This window comes from Macaca thibetana, chromosome 9 (assembly GCF_024542745.1).
Source record: "Macaca thibetana thibetana isolate TM-01 chromosome 9, ASM2454274v1, whole genome shotgun sequence".
NCBI classification, from domain to species: Eukaryota; Metazoa; Chordata; class Mammalia; order Primates; family Cercopithecidae; genus Macaca; species Macaca thibetana.
Window position 1 is genome coordinate 129,801,515 of NC_065586.1, and position 12,409 is coordinate 129,813,923.

The 12,409-nt window shown below is 44.6% G+C and overlaps 1 pseudogene; it reads right to left on the reverse strand.

Annotated features, from left to right (window-relative positions):
• Window positions 1-3,942: 3,942 nt before the first annotated feature.
• Window positions 3,943-5,232, reverse strand: LOC126962736 (keratin, type I cytoskeletal 18-like; annotated as a pseudogene).
• Window positions 5,233-12,409: the final 7,177 nt, after the last annotated feature.

The window sequence follows — 12,409 nt, forward strand, 5'->3', positions numbered from 1 at the left end:
TTCATGGAATTTTAAATTTCATTATTCTGTGTTTTAGTTTGAGATGTTTTGAACATAGTAATCACTGTTATTTTAAAGTCCGTGACTGATGTCACCACTGCATCGATTCTCAATGAGTCTGTTTTTATAATCCATATGTTCTTGGTTAGGGCCATATAGTACTATCTCTTTGAAGGTCTGCTAATTTTTTTGTTAGGTTCTAGATGCCTCATCTGAAAAAAATTACGGATATAATTTGAGGCTCTAATAATGTTACCTTCTTACAGAGAGGATTTGCTTTTCCCTCAGGCAGCCTTAGGCGTCAGCACCCCATGACCACTCCAAGCTGTTCAGAGACTCCAAGCTGTTCAGAGGATTTGAAGCAGGGCTGTGGTCCCTGTGGGGACTGGTCGGGTTCCTGTTCACCTCACTCCGAGGATGTAGCCCTGAACACTTAACAGAGACCTTCCTCCTTGAACACCTCTGATTCCTGGTTTTGTTCCCGAGACCTCTGAAATTGCTGATAGCTCTGCTGAGATTTTCTCTCTCATCTGTGCTTTTTTGAATCACCAAATGCTTCATGGAAAGTGTCCCTACAACTCCTCATTCCCTTGGTAGCCTTTCAATGCTTTCATACAGGTTCTTACATACATTGCATGCAGCGTTTCCACCTTATCTTAGCAGAAGAGTTACTCTGAATCACCTAGTCCATCATTGCCAGAAATAGAAGAGAGGCAATCCAATTTTTAACTTTTAAAAAATCTTCCCTATGAGTTCCTTCTTTTTATTTTGCTGTGGTCCTAAGATCCTGTTAAATCAGTCTGAGGATATTACAGTATTCTCACTGTTGGGAATAACGTTCAAAATCCTAGGGAAATTGAACACTCAAACAAAGGATTCTTAGCAAAGCCATTTTACTTCTGCACAGAGGGGTGCCTCCTTGGCCAGTCACCACGAGAACACAGCTGAACAAAGGGCCACAAGAGCCTTTATCCCTGATGCAAATCCTGCCCCTGTACCCTTTCCCCATTGGCCGGGGTTGGGTCATGCAATCTAAATTAATCCTGGTTGGCTAAACATTTTAATTTTTTTAGGTAAGGTGGGTACATAAAAGAAAGTGGAGAGGAAAGGGGAAGGGTGTCTGTCATGAGCTAGAAAGTTAGTCCTCTTTCTAAATAAGGAAAGGAATGTAAGCTGGTACTGATAACACCTGGTACTGTGACATGCCTGGACATCTAACAAGGCAAAAAGGAAAAAAAAGGAGAAAAATGACAAAGGGGGTGGTACTATGAATTAAAGAATAAAAGATTGATCAGATTATTTGAAGAGAAACCTCATCATATCCCACATCCCCTTATCAGTGGGGAATGTGTTCCAAGTCCCCCAGGGATGTCTGAAATCATTGATAGTACTAAACCTGCATATACTATGTTTTTTTCCCTACACACAAATACGTATGATTAAATTTAATGTATAAGTTAGACAGGAAGAGAATATGCTGGATATTGTTATAGTTGTTTTATTATATTAGTTATTGTTAATCTCTTACTGTTTATTCCTTGAGTCCATTCTTGAGTAGAATAAGGGTGACTTGAACACAAGCACTGCAACAGTTGATCTGATAACTGAGACAGCTACTGAAGGACTGACAGGCAGAAGTGTGTGCAACAGGGATATGCTGGACAACAGTTACATCCTGGGTGAGGTGCAGCAGGAGGGCAGGAGATTTCATCACAGTACTCAGAACAACATGCCACTTAAAACTTATGAATTGTTTATTTCTGGAATTTTCTAATTAATATTTTCAGACTGTGGTTTACCACGGGTAACTGGAACCCTGGAAAGTAAAACCAAGGAAACTGAAACCATGGATAAGGGGGACCACTGTAATTTGAAATCTTTCAGTGATGTGAATTACCTCCTTTTCCCCCATTGATTGACATGCGTAGCTGATGCAAGGTTTGTCTGCAGTTGTGCAAGTCTGTTTTGCCAACAATCTCAAGTGAGGATAGCAGACTTTACTTCTGATTCGTCCAGCTGGATGTGGGCTTCTCTTCCTGGAGGCTCTCCTGTAGAATGCAGGGGAAGAGTAAGAATTCCTGCCTGGAAGCTCCTCTGGATCGAGTCAGGATGGGTCTGAGGGTGAAGTCCTTTCCTCAAACTCCGTCCAGGGCAAATCATTTCTCCCCTCAGCTCTCTTGGGATCTGACGTTGAAATTCTAGATCCCAGGCCAGTCACGGTAGCACATGCCTGTAGTCCCACCACTTTGGGAAGCTGAGGACAGATCACTCAAGCCCAATAGTTTGACACCAGCCTGGGCAACATGGAGAAACTCCATCTCTACCAAAAATGCAACAAACAAACCAACAAAAACCAATACTCTAGCCAGGCATTATGGTACATGCCTGTAGTCTCAGCTACTTGGGAGGCTGAGGTGAGAGGATCACCTGAGCCCAGGAAGTAGAGGCTGCAGTGAGCTGTGATTGCATCATGGCACTCCAGCCCTGGTGACAGAATGCGACCCTGTCATGGGGAAAAAAAAAAAAGAAAGAAAGAAAGAAAAGGAAATTCTAGATCTCTCCAGCTGTTTTCCCCCAGCTTCAACATCCTCTTGAGCACTCTCTGTGGATAAGACTGAACTTTTTAAAACTAACTTTCCTGCTTTAGTCTGAGAGTAAATGGTGCTGGTTGGTCTGTGGAAGAGGAAAGTTCTTAAGAGCTGCAGGCAGCCCCTGTAGTATCAAGTCCCTGTCAAACGCCTGTGGTCCTCCTTCTCTAGCCTTTTGTACCTACCTTTTGCTTAGTGGATGACAGAGCTCCTATCATTTGCTTCCTACTCCAGGCCTCGTGTTGGTCCATGGAGAGTGGTGGAAGCAGATGCGACTCTTTACTCTCCTGATCCTGCACAACTTTGGGACCGGGAGGAGGAGCATTAAGGAGCATGTCCAGGAGGAAGTCCAGCACCTGGTGGAGTCCCTCACCAAGACAAAGAACTGGTTTGCAATTAGTGCCTACTGCACAGTTGGGTGGGGAGTTACATTCACTGCTCCTGCTCTTTTCCTTGGCTGGTGACAACCCTACTGGAAATAATTTCCCTCTTTTCTGTTATGGAAGTATAAACTATTTATGGTAATTTTGATTTAAAGGGAACAGTAGATGGGACATGTGTATGTCAAAGTTTTCCTTGATTTTTTTATGACTTTCTCACCAGCTCTGACCCCATCTTGTCCTCCCTTGTGCTTCCTGCAACTTGATCTGCTCCATCGTCTTCTATGAGCACTTTGACTATGAAGATGAAGATTTGCTCTACCTGATTAGGTTGTTGTCTGAAAATTTTTCAATATTGAACTCTTCCTGGACCCAGGTAAAGCCATGACTGTGTCTGGCTGTTGGATTAACCAAATGTTCGTGCCAAGGGTCAGTCCAAGTGCAGAGCCCCACCTTGGGAAGTGGGGAGACGGGCAGAGCCCAGCACACCAGAGGAGATGGAGTGGCAGATGTGGAGAAGCGACAGGTTTACTTACTTAATGCAGCTGAAATTCATGGAAGGATGTTAATTCTCTCCTCTGTCAGCTTGCCTCTTCTAAAGTGCTGACAAGCTCCCCTTGCTCTTTTTAAGGTGCAAGGCAGCCCTGCCTTAAGATCCCTGCAGCACAGCCAGTGAGTTGCTTTACACAATAGGAAAATGCAGCTAGAAATCATAGTAGGGGCTGGGGAGAGCATGTTCCCCTTTAGCACAGAGATGCCTTTAATATTACACAATGTTTCTTCACTTTTCTCATCCTGGTTGACAGAAGGGAGAGTATTGTAAGAGTATTTCTTTCATAGCTCTACAATTTCTGGCCTTGGTTCATTCACTATCTCCTTGGAAGTAGCCATAACCTTTTTTTTTTTTTTTTTTTTTTAACTCTAAACTTTTTATTGGCCTCCTGCTCCCCAAAGGGTACCCTGCTTCTGCTGGCTTAATGCCTCAGAACTTTGGTGTCACCGGTCTCAGACACCACTTTGCCATCCACTATCCGGCGGGTGGTGGTCTTTTGGATGGTTTGCGTGGAGTTGCTGCTGTCCAAGCCATCACCAAGATTGAATTCCTCGCCATCTTCCGGCAGGCGGCGGTCGGTGGCGATCTCAGCTTCCAGCTTGACCTTGATGTTCAGCACGGCTTCTTACTGCTGGGCCTGGCACTGTCCCTCTGCCCGGGTCTGTGCCAGCTCTGACTCCAGGTGCAGCAGGATCCTATTGAGCTTCTCTATCTGTAGGGTGTAGCGGGCCTCCACCTCCCTCAGGCTGTTCTCCAAGCTGGCCTTCAGATTTCTCGTGGAGTCCAGGTCAGTCTCCAAGGACTGGACTCTATGTCTCAGCTCTGTGTGCGTCGTCTCAGCAGCTCCAACCTCGGCGGACTGTGGTGACCACTGTGGTCCTCTCCTCAATCTGCTGAGAACAGTACTTGTCCAGCTCCTCTCGGTTATTCTGAGCCAGCTCGTCATATTGGGCCTGGATGTCTGCCATGATCTTGGCGAGGTCCTGAGATTTGGGGGCATCTACCTCCATGGTCAACCGAGAGCTGGCAATCTGGGCTTGTAGGCCTTTTACTTCCTCTTTGTGGTTCTTCTTCATGAAGAGCTGCTCCTCCTTGAGAGCCTCGATCTCTGTCTCCAGCTGCAGTCGAGTGACATTGGTGTCATCAATGACCTTGCGGAGCCCATGGATGTCATTCTCCACAGACTGGCGCATGACCAGCTCTGTCTCATACTTTACTCTAAAGTCATCAGCAGCAAGACGGGCATTGGCAATCTGCAGAATGATGCGGCCATTGTCCACAGTATTTGCAAAGATCTGAGCCCTCAGGTCCTCAATGATCTGGAAGTAATCGCTCCAGTCTCTGACCTAGTGTCCCTTCTTCTCCAAGTGCTCCCGGATTTTGCTCTCCAGCCTCCGGTTCTTGGTCTCCAGGCTTCTCACTCTGTCCAGGTAAGAGGCCAGTGGTCGTTCAGGCTTTGCATGGTGTCCTTCTCATTCTGGATGCCTCCCATTCCTGCCAGACCCCTGGCCATCCCTGAGGCCAGGCCCCCGAACCCCATGCTGCCCCAGAAGCTGGTGGTGCGGGACACGGAGATCCGGGAACCAGAGGCCCCGGCGCCTGCATAGACGCTGGCCGCGCTGCTGACCAGCCGGGCACAGTAACTGGGCGCCTGGACAGAGCCCAGGGACTGGTGGTTGGTAGAGAAGGTGGAGCGAGTGGTGAAGTTCATGCTGTGTGGGAGGAAGGCAAGACGATAGGACTCAGGCTTTGCCGACGACAGCCATAATCTTTTTTAAAATGTTCAGAAAATAAAAATTTTAATTTTGGAGAGAGTGAAAGAGCATCAGGGGACTCGGGACCCTGAGAGCCCCGGGGATTATATCGACCGCTTTCTCAGTGACATGGAGGAGGTGGGTGTAAGCGGACAACACTGTCCTCACCAGGGATCTGGCTGTGCCATTCTCAGTATAAGTGTCCCCACAGCACCAGGACAGAAGAAGACGCTGCTCTCACACCTCTGCAGAGAGCAGCCAGCACACGCACACTTAACATGAATTATATTCTGTGTTCACCAGTCTTCTACGTAGAATCCCTTCTGGCCTTGAAACTGTTCGTTTTACTACCATTGGACCTCTAAATGGAGTGTTTTACCTTTTTCATTAACTGGCTCATTAAACACATGTTTACTGAGCACCTGCTAGGCAAATCGATCATGACAGAGACTCTGTGTGCCCCCAAAGAGCTCACAATCCATTAGTGAAGATGAAGCGTAAGCTGCCTGATGTGTAAACTGTCTCTTTCCCTAACACCCAGACAGAGCCTGCAATGTAACAGATACTCAATAAGTGCTTTCGTAGGTGTTGAATACGTGCTTCTCTATCCCCACACAGGCATGCCTGTGCATGTGTGTGCATGTGCCTGTATGCATGCGTGCCTGTGTGTACACAAGCATGTACCGTTTTTACCTTTTCACAAGTCTGTCAAAAGTGAAACATCTTACAAGATGTTTTCTGTTATGCAAAGTGTCAATATTTAATTGCTGAATACAAATTAGACATCAAATGAAAATCACATAGACCAAAAAATCACCACAAAAGTTATTCACTTATAGCCACCATTAATTTTGATTGGGAATCTCCTATTCACAAATAAAATGTTACTGAAAAGTGTCCTTTTATGAAATCATGTAACTGCTAACTCCATTATCTACAGGAAAACCACAACCCATCTTCTGAGTTTAATTTGGAGAACTTCACATGTACTACGTTGAGTCTGTTTACTGCCAGCACAGAGACGGTCCCCATCACACTGAAACACATGGAGGTGGAGGGTGAGGACATTTCTGCCGGGCTTGGACAGCAGATACAGGAGCAGAGCAGAGGCGCCATCCCATTGCTTCATGTTCATGAAGTAGCTTCCTTGACTGAAGGATAATACAGGCCTATTGAAAAATGCATGTAATTGTGAAGATAAAATTTTAAAAATTCAGTAGCAAGCCTATCATTCAGAAAAAAGTTTTGCACTGTATTGGGCTGGTCTCCTGCCACCCTCTTCCTGTTTATGTGTGTGCACATTTTGCAAACAATATTCTAATTGCACTGCATCATAACCTTAGTTTTTCACTAGATGATGTATCATGGATTTGTTCACAGGTTATTTGGTATTCTTATACTGTTATTAACTAGCATGTACTTTTTCATTTTGTGAATACACCATAATTTACTTAACCAATACCTTATCGTTGGGTATTTTCATTATTTTTCACTTTTTGCTATCACACATAGTGCTATGAAAATGATCATTATACAGAAAACTTTTGTTATGTACCTGATTATGGCTTTAGGATATATATCTAGTAATTGAATTGCTGTATCAAAGGTTGTTACAGGCCAAAAAGAATGAGGGTCATGACCAAACTCAACACACCACTGGAGGCTATATGAGCAAACAGAAAACTGTTCTCATGAAAGCAGGATGTTGGAAAACTGACAAATTGCATCTGCTGCCAGAAGGATTGCTGAAGGCAGTCACGCCCCCAGCACAGTGTTCCTTGTGATTATCGCTAGGAACCTCTGAAACCTGTTGTGCCGAGAAAGCAATTATGTGCACCTGTGATAAATCTAGCAGCTGACCAACCATTACCTCTCCCTCCATGCTCTTCTTTCTTTCTTTCTTCTTTTTTTTTTTTTTTTTTTGACGGAGTTTTGCTCTTGTTCCCGAGGCTAGAGTGCAGTGGCGCAATCTCAGCTCACCACAACCTCCGCCTCCCGGGTTCGAGTGATTCTCCTGCCTCAGTCTTCCCGAGTAGCTGGGATTACTGGCATGTACCACAATGCCTGACTAATTTTGTATTTTTAGTAGAGAGGGGTTTTTTCCATGTTGGTCAGGCTGGTCTCGAACTCCCGACCTCAGATGATCCACGTGCCTCAGGCTCCCAAAGTGCTGGGATTACAGGCATGAGCCACCACACCTGGCCCCTCCCTGCTCTTTCTACCTAATACATACGAAGGGCTGTAGAAGCTCAAGGCTGCCCTTGCTTGCTAGAAGCAAGGAGCCCCCTGACCCCTTCTTCCAAATATACTCTTTTCTCTGTTTTTATTCCCGCATTCATCCCCCTTTGTTCAGTCCCACAGGGTCCATGCCAAGGTGGTGCCCAAACACAGGGACATGAGGACATGAACAAAGAAGATTTGCTGTAGCAGAGGAACTGAAGTTGACAAGATGAACCAGGATGAGTCTCCTGGCAGTGGTTATAATGTCGTGCCCTAAAGAGGTACTGGGAATGGGAAGTTTCTGAATGAGGGTAACATGGGGAAGAATTTGTCTATTGAAGAAAAACATTATGTGCAGTTGCTTAAAGTTTTGTTGAAACAATCCGGTGCTCAGGTTAGTTCTCACACATGAATGAAGATGCTGCAGAGGTTATTACACATAACCCATGGTTTCCACAGACAGGCACTCTCGATGTGGAAAATTGGGACAGAGCTGGAGAAGTATTAAAACGGGCTCAAAATATCTCAAAGTTGATTCTTTTGTTTTCTCCACTTGAAGTTTAGTTTATACTGTCCTTCTTTCATTATCTCCTTCTTATTCTGCTGGACAACAGGAGTCATGTTCTGAGTCTAAAAATCTGAGAGAATCTGTTGTCCCACCCACAGCACCAATTGAAAATAAAAAACAGGAAAGGGAGGATAAAAATTGGCCTATTCCACCCCCTCCAGTTGCAGAAATACCTGTTCTGCCTCCTTTGGTAGCAGAAATAGAGACCCCGATACAGAGAATGTTACACTTTGCTGCCATAGCTAGAGAGCCCTTAGGACCTTGCGCTTTTCCTATTTCTGTAAGGCCTGATCCAAACAATCCACAGCAGTTTATTCATGAACACACCGTATTAGAGTTTAAGTTGTTGAAGGAATTAAAAGCTAGTGTAGTTAATGATGGAATACAGAGCCCATTCACTTTAGGATTGCTAGAATCTATATTTGGTGCTATGTGCCTTCTACCCTTTGATGTAAAACATTTGGCTCACACTTGTTTGTCTGCTAGTGCATATCTGAAATGGAATTTAAATTGGCAAGAACTGTGTGCAGACCAGGCTAGACAGAATCATGCTGCCGGACACAGAAACGTTACAGAGGATATGCCGTTGGTAATGGCCCTTATTCAGACCTGGAACATCAAATGACACTCCCAGATGCTGCTTATCAGCAGTGTGCACAGGTCGCTAAATGTACCTGGGCCACAATTCCTGAAGAGGGAGTCCCAGTACAAGCCTTTTTACATATCATGCAAGGGTCACAGGAGCCCTAAGTGCAATTTCTTGAAAGATTACAAGAGGCAGTGAAGCATCAGATTCCTCATACTGCAGCTGCAGAAATGCTAACCTTTATGAGAACCTTTATGAGAAATGCAGAAATGCTAACCTTTATGAGAAATGCTAACCTTTATGAGAATGCAAACATAGATTGTAAACATGCACTGGCACCTGTGAGATGTACAAAAAACTTGGGAAATTTTATCAAAGCTTGTCAGGATGTGGGAACTGAGCTTCATCACTCTACAATGTTGGCTCAAGCAAAGGAATAATAGATAATTTTTATCCATCAGACAAAGTGTTGCAATTTTATAAAGTTCACTCTTTTATCCTTCTTGGATTACTCATCACAAGCCTATTCCAGGTGCCAGACTTACTTCACTGATGGCTCTTCCAAAGGCTGAGCCGCTGTTTATGGACCTAAGCATACTCAAACAATAAAAACCCCTGGAGTTTTAGCTCAATGCTCAGAATTAATGGCACTTACTCAGATTTTACAGCTCACCACTTCAACTCCTGTTAATATTGTCTGTGATTCAGTCTATGTTGTAAATGTAGCCAGTCACATTGAGACAGCCACTATTAAAAGCAGCCTAAAACCAGAGTCGTTTAGTTTGCTTCTAAGACTTCAGCAAGCTGTTTGCTCTCATGCTGCTCCTTTTCATATTTTTCATATTCGCTCTCACACACAACTTCTTGGACCACTATCTCTAAGTAATGATGGAGCAGATAAACTGATTGGCTATGTATTTCAACAAGCGCAAGCTTCTCATGCATTACTGCATCAAAACACTACTGCCCTTACTCGTATGTTTCATCTTTCTTGCAGCCATGCTCGAGCTATTGTGCAAGACTGTCCCACTTGTCAGCACGTCCCTGGTGTTATACCTGTAGAAGGATGTAACCCATGAGGCTTAGCTCCAAATGAAATCTGGCAAATGGATGTTACACACATAGCAGCCTTTGGAAGCTTAGCCATGTTCATGTGACTATAGACACTTAATCTTATAAGCTACATGCCACGTGTCAAACAGGGGAAACAGTTGCCCATGTCCAGTGACATTGTCTGCTGTCATTCACCCATATGGGAGTCCCCAAACAAATAAAAACGGACAGTGGACCTGCTTATGTTAGTCATGATTTTCAAAATTTTTTACAGTTATGGGCAATCACTCACAAAACAGGAATTCCTTACACTCCCCAAGGACAAGGCATCATAGAGTGGGCACATCACACATTACAACATATGTTGAAAAAACGAAGGGGGAGTAGGAGACCAGCTACCACCTCAAACAAAATTGCATTTAGCCTTATTTATTTTAAAATATTTGACTCCTGGTACAGATAATAAGACTTTGGCAGAACGACATTGGCAAATGTTACAGGAAAAGAGGAAAGTTTACCCAAAGATATTATGGAAATCTCCAAAAGAAGGACAATGGAAAGACCCAGTGGATTTCCTGATGTGGGGACGAGAGTGTGCTTGTGTTTTGCAGATCAAGAAAACCACACAGGAAGCTGAGAAACTGCTGGAGTGTCAGAGTCAGGTAAACCCCCCAACCCCATGTTTATGGCCATGCTAGCTGTAATATCCTGTGCAGTATGTTTTCCCTGTGTAGAGGCAAAAGCATATTGGGCATATGTTCCTAACCCCCTGGTAGTATGACCAGGACTGTGGACCAACACTCCTCCTAAGATATATCATGATCAAGGAGCATGGGCACCAGGACCCCTAACCCCCCGACACAGAGCAAGTAGACTCTCAGAAGAATGGTATCAGTTATACTGCTCCATTGGAGGAACTTCCTTTATGTGTCACCCAGGATACATCACTCAACTGCAGTTGCCTTGCAATTCAATCCCAGGCATGGTTGAGTTACCAGGGAAAATATATGTACCTATTGGGCCTTAGCTCTATTAATATTATTGGTGTAGTTACTAATCACTCCCAGCCACATCGCCCAAATTGTGTTAATCATACAGAGTGGCCTCCCTTTGATAATCCTAACCCCCTTCCTTGGACCAGTGTCTTGGCTCCATAACTAGACAACAATCCGTGTTAACAGGAGACATTATTGACTGGGGTCCCTGTAGTCTTTTGGTTGGGAGAGATGAGCATCAGACCTCATGGCATGAACTTTGCTGGCACTGGTGGTGAAACTTTAATATTTCTTTGCTATATCACACTGGGATTCAATCCCAATCTGCCATGCAAATTGCTTGGCACGGCACTAGCTTTAGCCCACCTTTGCCTCAATGGCATTATCAAGGAAAGAGAGGTCCAATTCAGGAGTCGATATGGAAAGCAGCACTTGCATTTATGAATGGCAGCATTTGAGTCAGATCACTATTCAATAATAGTAACAGTGCTAAACGCAGTTTTAATGTTACTCTTGTAAAAAAACATTACCACTCAGTTTACAATTTGTGCTTTTCATCCTTACATTTCTCTAGCAGCAAAAGACGACCAACTCCAGATCGACGATGCCCAATTGACTTGTGATTCCTGTCAACTGTATCATTGCCTTATATATCGCACAATACAAATACACAGCATATCCATCCTAATAATTCTGGGTTGTAGTCCTGGATTATGGATTTCTGTAAATTTGTCCGAGCCTTGGGTGGCCACCCCTGCTTTACATCTTACAAAACTCCTTTTTGACTCAACTTACTCATCATGCTCATAGAGCCTTAGGCATAATAATTTTTGCTATACTCTCCTTTAGTTACATTAATAACCCTGCTGTAGTGTCCTCAATAACAATGCACAGCTCCATTCAAACAGCTCAATATGTAAAAAATTGGACACACACAGCTGGCCAGGTATGGATGCTTCAAAATAAAATGAACACCGAGATACAAATGGAGGTTGCAGTGTTAAAGACTGCTGTTCTGTGGCTGTGGAATCTGTTGTCGAAAGTCCTCTGCTGAATCCTACACTCAAAGCGCAACTTCACACAGGGAGGGAGAAACCTACGTTGGAGTGCCAGACGTAGGGTCCAGCCCTACAGGGCTTGGCGGATGTTCTCCCCGTGCGCGGAGATTAGAGATCATAAGAAATAATGACACAAGACAAAGAGATAAGGAGAAAACAGCTGGGCCCGAGGGACCACTACCACCAAGACGCAGAGACCGGTAGTGGCCCCGAGCGGCTGGGCCCGCTGATATTTATTGCATACAAGACAAGGGGGCAGGGTAAGGAGGGTGAGTCATCCAAGTGATTGATAAGGTCAGGCAAGTAACGTGATCCCAGGACAGGGGGCCCTTCCCTCTTAGGTAGCCGAAGCAGAGAGGGAAGGCAGCATATGTCAGCGTTTTCTTCTATGCACTTATAAGAAAGATCAAAGACTTTCACTATTTCTTCTACCTCTGTCTTCTAAGAACTTCCAAGAGGAACCAGCAGTATGGGACGAATATGAAAGTGGACAAGGAGCATGACCATTGAAGCACAGCACCACAGGGAGGGGTTTAGGCCTCCAGATGACTGCGGGCAGGCCTGGATAATATCCAGCCTTCCACAAGAAGCTGGTGGAGCAGAGTGTTCCCTGACTCCTCCAAGGAAAGGAGACTCCCTTTCACGGTCTGCTAA